Source organism: Vicia villosa, unplaced genomic scaffold (assembly GCF_029867415.1).
Source record: "Vicia villosa cultivar HV-30 ecotype Madison, WI unplaced genomic scaffold, Vvil1.0 ctg.000293F_1_1_4_unsc, whole genome shotgun sequence".
NCBI lineage: Eukaryota > Viridiplantae > Streptophyta > Magnoliopsida > Fabales > Fabaceae > Vicia > Vicia villosa.
In genome coordinates this window covers 12,195-23,015 of record NW_026705127.1, presented here as the reverse complement: position 1 = coordinate 23,015, position 10,821 = coordinate 12,195, and the positions used below count along the sequence as shown (strand labels likewise).

At 37.0% G+C, this 10,821-nt stretch overlaps 1 long non-coding RNA gene across 1 annotated transcript; it reads left to right on the top strand.

Annotated features, from left to right (window-relative positions):
- Nucleotides 1-422: 422 nt before the first annotated feature.
- Nucleotides 423-1,346, top strand: LOC131626494 (uncharacterized). The gene is made up of 2 exons (XR_009291170.1): nt 423-906; nt 1,021-1,346. It is a non-coding gene; the product is annotated as an uncharacterized LOC131626494 (long non-coding RNA).
- Nucleotides 1,347-10,821: the final 9,475 nt, after the last annotated feature.

Sequence of the window (10,821 nt, the reverse complement as noted above, 5' to 3'; positions counted from 1 at the left end):
GAATTATTTAATCTAATCCTACTTAATTAAAAAAACTAATACTAATTATTTAATCTAAATTAAATTAATTAATTAATAATCCTATTTATATTAAATAAAAAGGTTAATCCTAATTAAATCAATTAAAGTTAGTGTTAAGCAATAAAAATTAATTTAAAACTAATATCTTTTTGTATTTTTTATTAACTAAATAAAAAGAAAGTATTATGTGTTTTATTTCCTTTCAAAAAAATAAATTAAATAAATAAATAAAAACAAAACGTAAAATAAAGAAAAAGGAAAAAATGTTGCAACATAATATGAGAAAAAAAATAATGTACGTACCTATTTTTCAATGGAAGTTTGACTTTTTCAAAATCACAACCCCCACTACTAACGTCGTGACACTTGGCATTGGTTTGATTAAAAAATAAAACAAAGAAAAAAGCATTAAGTGAAACAGACGGAGAGTACAGATTTTAGATCTAACTCTTCTTCTTCACCTGTACATTTTTTCAAACAAAAGCAACAATAGCATAACCTCATCCATCATCTTAACATGGTAACAACAAGAACGTACCGAAATCAGAGCTTTCGTGAAGGGCGAAGAAGAATGCTCACGCGGTGGAGGTTCTGTGTATGGCCGGAATTCCTCGGATCCGTGGGTGAAGAAGCGGTTGATGCGTTGTCGATGCCAGAGAGGGACGCGTCGGTGATGTCGCGTCTGTCTCGAAGTTGGATCTGAATCGGTGTTGTTGTTGTTGTTCTTTGCTGAAACTGAGTTTGACAGCGTCGGTTTCGATTCAACCCCAACTTCTACTCCTTCCCTTTTTCTTTGTTATTCTCCTTCGAATTCCATTGTTGGTTCTTTCTCTTGTGCTTATATTTCTTTGTTGTACCTGAGAATCAATAGACCAAAAATTGCGGGTGATTTGACTATTTTGCTATCAATTGTGTTCACTGAATAATGAAATTTGTATCTGTGTCATGGAGAAGAAACGGTCTTAAGTACTTAGCTTTGCATCTTTCATTCTCTTGCAGGTTCAATGATGTTGAAGATTGTGTTGTTTGCCGTTGATGTGTTATGATGATACTGACGTACTGGTTGCGGATCGGTGTGATTTGGGGACATCTTTGCCTCTGACTGAAGCCCGACGGCGGCTCTTGGCTTGACCCATCAGCAAGAACTTTTGAGACGGTGTAGTGGTTTTCGATTTCCTCTTGTCTTGTATCCCTTTGAGCCTTCTAAGAACAACCTGCACTTACTTGAAACAAACACAGAAAGAGTGCCAAAAGAATTATAGGATTAACGGCGATTCAATCCTTATAGTTTTCTCTGTTATTTCAATATGCAATTGTTGTTGGAATTATGGTGTTAACTGCTTGTATGTGTAACTATGCTAGAAATTGTCAAGTGTTTGACTACAAAACAATAGTTTTAGTATTTACAGGTTGGTAATATGGATCATGTATAGGATAGAAACAAGGTTGGGATTGAAAATTCTGCGGGTTTGCGGATGGGATATAGCGATAGTTTCAGACATGAAGGATTATGATTCACTAATTGTTGTTGGTGGTGGCAAAAAGAGATGGTTATGGGCGGATGAAAAAAAAATTACGTACGTGTAGGTTGTAAAAATAAGGATTAGAGGTTAGTGGCTGTATGTTTTGTACCGGAAAAAACAAGAGCTCGTCCTGAATGGGTTTTGTGAGGTATTTATATATAAAAATTAGGTTAACATAAAAGGAAAAATAATATTAGTATTAAGGCTATTAACATAATAAAATTATATTTGATTTTATCTAAAACTATAGAAAATCAGACCAAATAAATTTTAATGCTAATTGACTTGGACCAAAAGCTAGGCAAAAACTACCATTTTAATTAATTTTTTTTTTGGCTATTTTGAGAAGAAAATCATGAATTAAATGAAAAATAATATTTTTTAAAAAAACCTAAAATAAAGAAAACGAAAATTACATTTAAATAATAAAAACTTATTTTTTATGATTTTTTTTTTAAATATAAGGTAAAAAAAATGAAAATAGCTATTTTAAAAAAATACCTAATTAATAAAATACACAAATTAATTAAAAATAATAAAAATACATTTATTGTGATAAAAAAAAAAGTAAAAAATAGTTTTAAAGCAGAAATTAAATTAGTAGCAAATAAAAGAAAAAAATTATTAGTGGTATTCGAACCCGAGACCTTATACCTGCGATTCTTACCCTCTTACCAAATGTGCCATTACTTTGATTCGTAATAAAGTGGCATTCGCAAATATATGAGGGCAAATTTTGGGGTATGACAGCTGCCCCTGTTCAATCTTCTTCAACCTGAAGATGTAGAGTGGTTTGTATGTCAGTCGGTATCTGAAGGTGGAAGATGATTGAACACTAGAATACCAAGAAATTTGCCCTAGCTGAAGTAGGGACTTTTGTCGGAGATGGGCTTGAAGATGCCATCCAGGTGTTTGGAGAAGATGTATGATTGAGATGGGCTTGAAGATGCCATCCAACTTGATATACTTGAGAGTCAGAATACGTCGTACGTCAGACCGTTTTTTAGAGATAGACTTAGGTGTAGTCGTACGTTAGACTGGGTCTAGTTTGCATCAGCAGATGTCTGGAAAAAACCGTGCGTTAGGCTGGAGAATAAATCGTGCGTCAGACTATTCTCAACTGCATCCTCAGATGTCTGGAAAACCGTGCGTTAGGTCGAAGAATAAATCGTGCGTTAGATCATTCTTAATTGCATCCTCAGATGTCTGGAAAACCGTGCGTTAGGTTGAAGGATAAGTCGTGCGTTAGACTATTCTCAATTGCATCCTCAGATGTCTGGAAAACCGTGCGTTAGGTTGAAAGATAAGTCGTGCGTTAGACTAATCCAATTGCATCCTCAGATGTCTGGAAGGCCGTGCGTTAGGCTTAATCTTTTGTATTGAGGAATATTTGCCGGAGATGGGCTTAAAGATGCCATCCAGATGTTGAGACTGAAGTGTTTGAGAAGTAGTCGTTTGAATGTCGATCGTGTAGTAGATGAATTGGCTTTTTAGAGAGTTGGTCGTGTAGTAGATGAATTGGCTTTTTGGAGAGTTGGTCGTGTAGTAGATGAATTAGATCTCTGAGAGTTGACAATTACGGAACCGTCTGAGGTTATCGCTTTTAGATTTTGAAAAGTTGATTGTTTTAAGGAACCGTCTGAGGTATCGACTTAGATCTAAAGGTAGATTGTTAAGGAACCGTCCAAGGTATCGACTTAACTCTGAAGGTGGATCATTAAGGAACCGTCCAAGGTATCGACTTAACTCCCCAGGTTGATCATTAAGGAACCGTCCAAGGTATCGACTTAGATCTAAAGGTAGATTGTTAAGGAACCGTCCAAGGTATCGACTTAACTCTGAAGGTGGATCATTAAGGAACCTTCCAAGGTATCGACTTAACTCCAAAAGTAGATCATTAAGGAACCGTCAAAGGTATCGACTTAGATCTAAAGGTAGATTGTTAAGGAACCGTCCAAGGTATCGACTTAACTCTGAAGGTGGATCATTAAGGAACCGTCTAAGGTATCGACTTAACTCCCCAGGTAGATCATTAAGGAACCGTCCAAGGTATCGACTTAGATCTAAAGGTAGATTGTTAAGGAACCGTCCAAGGTATCGACTTAACTCTAAAGGTGGATCATTAAGGAACCGTCCAAGGTATCGACTTAACTCCCCAGGTAGATCATTAAGGAACCGTCCAAGGTATCGACTTAGATCTAAAGGTAGATACTTAAGGAATTGTCCAAGGTATCGACTTAACTCTGAAGGTGGATCATTAAGGAACCGTCCAAGGTATCGACTTAACTCCAAAAGTAGATCATTAAGGAACCGTCAAAGGTATCGACTTAGATCTGAAGATAGATAATGTTTACTTTGATTGCAGTAGTAACCTGAAGAAGGTAAAGTTAGTTTTCTTTATGCCATGTCATGATGCATGTAATGCGTTTATGTGACAGGATTCTCAAAATAAATGAGAACCTCGCATGTTATGTACGCACTTGTCGCGATGCTTTATGTATTATGTATGAATGTGTATGCAATTGTATGAATATGTTTATGACATGTGATATGTGAATATGATTTTTGTTGTCTCGATTGAGAAAATAAATCTCTGTATCCTTGTGATTTTACTGTCCGATCTTGTCTTGAAGATGCTCAGCTGGGGATTTATGGTTTTTGCTTGGGGATGATCAGTAGTTTGATGTACCCTGATTTAATAAATCATGTTGGGGAAGAGCCACATGTTGGACGACCGGTAGTGTTGAAGATGTAAGCTCTGTTGGGGAGCCCTGTCTTTGTCGAGATGAGAACTCTTGAAGATATCTTCCTAATGATTACTCTGAGCGGATATAATCTTGTGAACCCGACTCTGTGGGGAGATGTGGGTGTCTTGAATGTTGCCCCCAGTATTATAGTAATTACCTTTTGATTTAGGACACGCCACTGAGTATTGATCAAGATGTCGAACTGGACTTGCCTAGATTTGCCCCAGTTGGCAGGAACTTTGGAAAGATTCGCCTCGCGAGGACTTTGTGAGATGTACACTATGGGCAATATGCCCCCAGTAATCATAGGCTCAAGACAATGTCCGATGTTGATTGGGGAGTGGCTTTAGATATACTTGGATGCATGCCCCTGATTGTTCGAACATCCATGGGAGATTCTCGGAATCTTGACTTGATTGCCCCAGATTGATTGGGCAAAACGTGCCATGCCCCTTGTATACGTAGGAGACATTGCTTCTTTGGTGTAATCTTTGTCTGTCGGGATAACTTTCAAGTCATTAGTTGTACCCTGTGCAAGTTCTTTCTGTTGCTAACATTTGAAATTATGTAGCAGAATTTGTTTAATAATGAATTCATGAGATGCAATGGATACGTTTGTCTTGAGTTTTTGAAAAACATTAAAACAAGAGATGTAAAATCATGATATTTGTAAAAACATGCTATTTTTGTAGGAGCGAAATATTGACTCAGCATTTTAGTAAACCTTAAGGAGTCGGGATACCTTTTTGGTGACAGCATGCTTTCGAACTAACCATGCTTCAATTAGGACTTTCAAGGGTTGTAACGTGGCTTGGTTCACGGTTTAAGAAACAAAGGATAAAGGCTCAAAATTTGATTGTACCCACCCCTCTTCGTGATGATCTTCAGTCCTAAGCTTAGTTAATTTAACTTATGCATTCAGGTTCCAATAGACTTTTGGATTTGCACCTTTGATAATGAAGTTTGTTCACAAGCAAAGAGAACTTTTGAGGTGGCAGTCACTTCTTCCTTTTGTTAGTCACAACTTTGTGTTGTTCGAGAATTTATTGACTTCTTTTTTTTTCATCTTTTTGATATCCCTAACTTTTGCCTGAACTGTCTATTTTTGAGCTTACAGTCAGCGGGATGCCTTGATTTTGCCTAAGTCGTCTTTTGATTTTTGACTTAGCAGGCTTTTCTTTGTATAGATGTTTTCATTCATTTTTTCCTTTTTGAAAGATATTGACTGCCTTGTTTGATGATTGATGAACCATCATTGTCTTTTGATTGACATCTTCAACATTTCTTTGATGTGTGCGGATGAACGTTTGTGATTGAAACCTTTGTTGAAAGGTGTACTGAATGATTCTCTTAAAATAGAATGCACAACCAAATTAACTGAGAACTATCCTGCCCCAGGTTATGATCAAGGTTTTTAATTAGTACCAGAAAGAAACTTCTACTCCTTAGGCTCAAAGGGGTTGACGAGGGATTAACATCCTTATATCTCCACTGTTTAGGAATTGAAACAATGCCTGTACATCGTCAGCATAGTCTATTCGAAAGCATACTGTATGAGGTTGCGGTATCGTTTTCGTCATCCTCCCTTAGAAGGCTTACAGCTTAGCAGGAGTTGAATATCACAAAACATATGCAGAGTAAAGACATAATTTAAAATGAGTGATAACGAAATAATTTATTCAAGACAAACATATGCAATGCACTGATGATGATTATTAAAACAAATAATGTCTATCATAATTTGAATGTTTAAACAAACAGAATAGAAATTGCAAATGAAAGTAAATCTAATGATCTAAAAAGTTCATCCTTCTAGGCACTAATCAATCTTTTTGTGGTTAGGCATGGGAGCAGTGATCACCACAGGAGTCTTGGGATAATTCAATTTCACCAGCATCGATCATGTCTTGGATCTTATTTTTTAATGGCCAGCAATCATTAGTGTCATGTCCAGGACTATTAGAGTGATATGCACACCTTGCATTGGGATTATAACGAGAAGAGGAAGTACTAGGATTCCTCGGAGGGTCTTTCAAAGTAATCAATTCTGACTTCAACAAGTGTCGTAATGCATGAGCCGATGACATATTGATCTGGGTGAATTGACACTTAGGTGCATTTGACTTGCGTCTTTGTTGTGGAACTAGTGTAGAGATCAGAATTGTCCCCACAGATTGGCTGTGTCCATTGCGACCCTTCAGATTGTGCACAACATTGTTCGTGATGAGAGAAACGGGTCATACATTTACACCATATGTGAGGAGGAATATCAGAACGAGCCATACATTAGACCATATCTGAAGAGGAATAGCAGAACGAGTCGTACATTAGACCATATCTGTTGGAATGTCAGAACGAGTCATACATTGGGCCATATCTGAGGAAGGACATCAGAACGAGTTATTCATTAAACCATATTTGAAGGAGAATACCAGAACGAGTCATACATTAGACCATATTTGACTGAGAATACCGGAACGGGTAATACATTAGACCATTTCTGATTGAGAGTACCGGAACGGGTCATACATTAGACCGTGTCTGATTGAGAATACCGGAACGGGTCATACATTAGACCATATCTGATAGAGAATGCTTGCTCGTTAGAGTCGATGAGTTATTTGACGAAGTTTTGGAATGTAAAAAGGCTTGTCAGAATGAATCTCCAGCTCGATTATATCTGAGAGGAATGATTGTCGAGGCGAAACCTGAAAACAAAGTTAGAAATATGCAATGTCATGAATGCAAATGAAATGTTTTCAAGGATCTTTAAGGAATTTAGTTAGCAACATTGGAAAGTTATTTGGTCGCATATTTGTTTGAAGAATTCTGACTCTTGTCCTTGAACATCCTTCTTTGAGAATCAAGCTCACCATATCGAGTGGGTCATCGCCTCTGATTCGGGATACTTCTGAATTTGAAGATACATGGCCAGAGGAAAGTAAATCCTCTTGCCCCTTGCTAGGTACTGAGTCTTTGAATTGGAAGGCATGTGGCTAGAGAAAATAAATCCTCTTGCCCCTAGATAGGAATTCAGTCCTTGACAAGAGCACCTGAAATCGTGCGCCCTAAATCCCTAAGATACTTGAAAGGGTTAGTTAAATCGTGTTATGCTTATGATGTAATGATGTCATGATGTTATGCGGATGCAGTTCATTAGACATAGTGTAAGATAGTAAGGGCAAACAAGTCTTTTTAGTGAAACCTGCAAGGAAAACAAGGGTTAGTAGCAAAGACAAACAAGTCACACAAGTGCCCTTAGGTTTAGAGGCTTGCATGAAGTTTGTAGGTAAGTACCCTCCCCACTGAAGTTTAGTTGGTTCAACCTATCCTACATAAAGATCGGGTTCTAGGGAGCTCATATCATTGACCTTTCTCGAAGGCGCTTATCTCAGTTCGGCAATCGAATCGCCAACCGAGAAGGTCCTGAAAGTCCAGTCCATATGAGTGTAGCTTCGAGTATCAACCAACTTCAGTCGGAACCAAAGCCAGCCATCTCGCTACTTTCTAATAGGCCAAAGTCAAGTTCAACTAGGGTTCTAGGGGCAAATTAGTGCTTAATGACACCACGCAGCAGCCAAGTGTTTCCTTAAGTCGGATCCCAAGGAACACCAGGACAAACAAATGTGTCACACTAACGATGGCCACCAGATCAACCACATCAGTATACGCTGTGCAGTCTCCCTGGTCTCCTGCCATTTACCTAAGGTTCTCAGATCCGGGTTAGGATCTTTCACACAAGTAAATACCCAAAACAGCCTTTGAAATATAAAGCAGACAAATCAAACAATTAAAGTGAATCCTAAACTCTAAGGTAACCCCTCTTTTAATTCGAAAGCATCCCCAGCAGAGTCGCCAGTTCTGTAATACGGTGAACTGACTTTTTAATCGAAATGTTGCGGATAGCAAGAGTCGCCACCGACTTTTATTTTATCCAATTGGAAAGGCTAAAAGAACAGGAAAGACCTTTGAAAGATTTTGAGTTCGGGGGTAAGTTATACAAAGGGAAGGTGTAAGGCACCCTTTGCATCCATGGTTATCCATGGGCTCTTATTTGCTTAGCTCACTTGTTTGTTTGAATTTGAAAGAGTGTTGTGTGTGAATAGTAAAAATTTTGTTAAGGACTTTAGCTTGTAAATAAGCGTAGCCTTGTTTTGAATTGATTTGGAAAAGAGGTGTGAAAAGTATTTTGAAAGTTTGATTTGAATATGAGCAAGCAATTAATAGCAACTACCCTAAGTTTTAAAAATCGTTCTTTTAGTCTTTCGGGTGAATGGGTCTATCCATACCATGAGAGGGCAGGAAGTCTTTCAATTGGATGTGCGGGTCATCGAGAGTAATCGTTCGCCATAAGACTGTCCCTCGCCATATAGAAGGCGGGTAGTCTAAGGGAAGGATATAATAGTCATTAATCTTTTTAGGCATCATGCGAGGATACCTTAGCAATTGGGACAATCATCTTATTTTTCGAGGCAACAAGGCAACATCAAGGGACTAGATGATTTTTATTCTTTAAGGCAACCTTGCTTTAGGTATCCTCGGAATCGAGGGACCTTGACTATTTAGTACACTTAGAGGCAACAGGCAACAAGGCAACAGGCAACAAGGCAACAAGAGGGATTACCCTAAAGGTGTGTGGGTGCACAATCATGTGGTTAACTTCGATTACATTTATCTTGTAAAAATTAGTGATTCTAAATTAGTTCCAGGCTTGCACTCCCTAGGATTACTAACCACGCAGTTTAATATAAACAATATTAAAGGCAGAAATTAAAAGTTTCTACGCTATTACAATAAACACCCGTGGGCAGAAACTTAAAGGCGGAAATTAAAAGGCAGAAAATAAAACCTAATTAAACTATTACACCCTGGGAACAGTTACATAATATAATAGCAAGCAATAGTATTGAGGCAAACGAGAGGATAAATAATAAAACCAAAATTAATAAGGAGAAATTAAAATAAAGGCATGCGACAATCATAGAGTGTGGGATGAGCCGAGAAGATCGCGATGAAATTACAGTTAAGAAAATTAGGGGTAAAAGTATAAGCCTAAAAATGCTAGCCTAAAAAGAATGGAGAGAACACCAACCCTTATTCATAGACAACATCACTTAAGGGAAAAACTTAATGGCTAAAAAACCTTTTAGTCTTGACTAAGATTAATTTAAAGTATGAAACCTAAATTATTAATTAGCTTAAAAACCCTAATTCGATCAAATTAACCTAGGTCTACCAATTCAATTAAATTACTAAATCCGAATTGATTAATTAAACCTAAAATAAAACTTAGTTAAAAAACTCCTAGAATTATTTAATCTAATCCTACTTAATTAAAAAAACTAATACTAATTATTTAATCTAAATTAAATTAATTAATTAATAATCCTATTTATATTAAATAAAAAGGTTAATCCTAATTAAATCAATTAAAGTTAGTGTTAAGCAATAAAAATTAATTTAAAACTAATATCTTTTTGTATTTTTTATTAACTAAATAAAAAGAAAGTATTATGTGTTTTATTTCCTTTCAAAAAAATAAATTAAATAAATAAATAAAAACAAAACGTAAAATAAAGAAAAAGGAAAAAATGTTGCAACATAATATGAGAAAAAAATAATGTACGTACCTATTTTTCAATGGAAGTTTGACTTTTTCAAAATCACAACCCCCACTACTAACGTCGTGACACTTGGCATTGGTTTGATTAAAAAATAAAACAAAGAAAAAAGCATTAAGTGAAACAGACGGAGAGTACAGATTTTAGATCTAACTCTTCTTCTTCACCTGTACATTTTTTCAAACAAAAGCAACAATAGCATAACCTCATCCATCATCTTAACATGATAACAACAAGAACGCACCGAAATCGGAGCTTTCGTGAAGGGCGAAGAAGAATGCTCACGCGGTGGAGGTTCTGTGTATGGCCGGAATTCCTCGGATCCGTGGGTGAAGAAGCGGTTGATGCGTTGTCGATGCCAGAGAGGGACGCGTCGGTGATGTCGCGTCTGTCTCGAAGTTGGATCTGAATCGGTGTTGTTGTTGTTGTTCTTTGCTGAAACTGAGTTTGACAGCGTCGGTTTCGATTCAACCCCAACTTCTACTCCTTCCCTTTTTCTTTGTTATTCTCCTTCGAATTCCATTGTTGGTTCTTTCTCTTGTGCTTATATTTCTTTGTTGTACCTGAGAATCAATAGACCAAAAATTGCGGGTGATTTGACTATTTTGCTATCAATTGTGTTCACTGAATAATGAAATTTGTATCTGTGTTATGGAGAAGAAACGGTCTTAAGTACTTAGCTTTGCATCTTTCATTCTCTTGCAGGTTCAATGATGTTGAAGATTGTGTTGTTTGTCGTTGATGTGTTATGATGACACTGACGTACTGGTTGCGGATCGGTGTGATTTGGGGACATCTTTGCCTCTGACTGAAGCCCGACGGCGGCTCTTGGCTTGACCCATCAGCAAGAACTTTTGAGACGTGGTTTTCGATTTCCTCTTGTCTTGTATCCCTTTGAGCCTTCTAAGA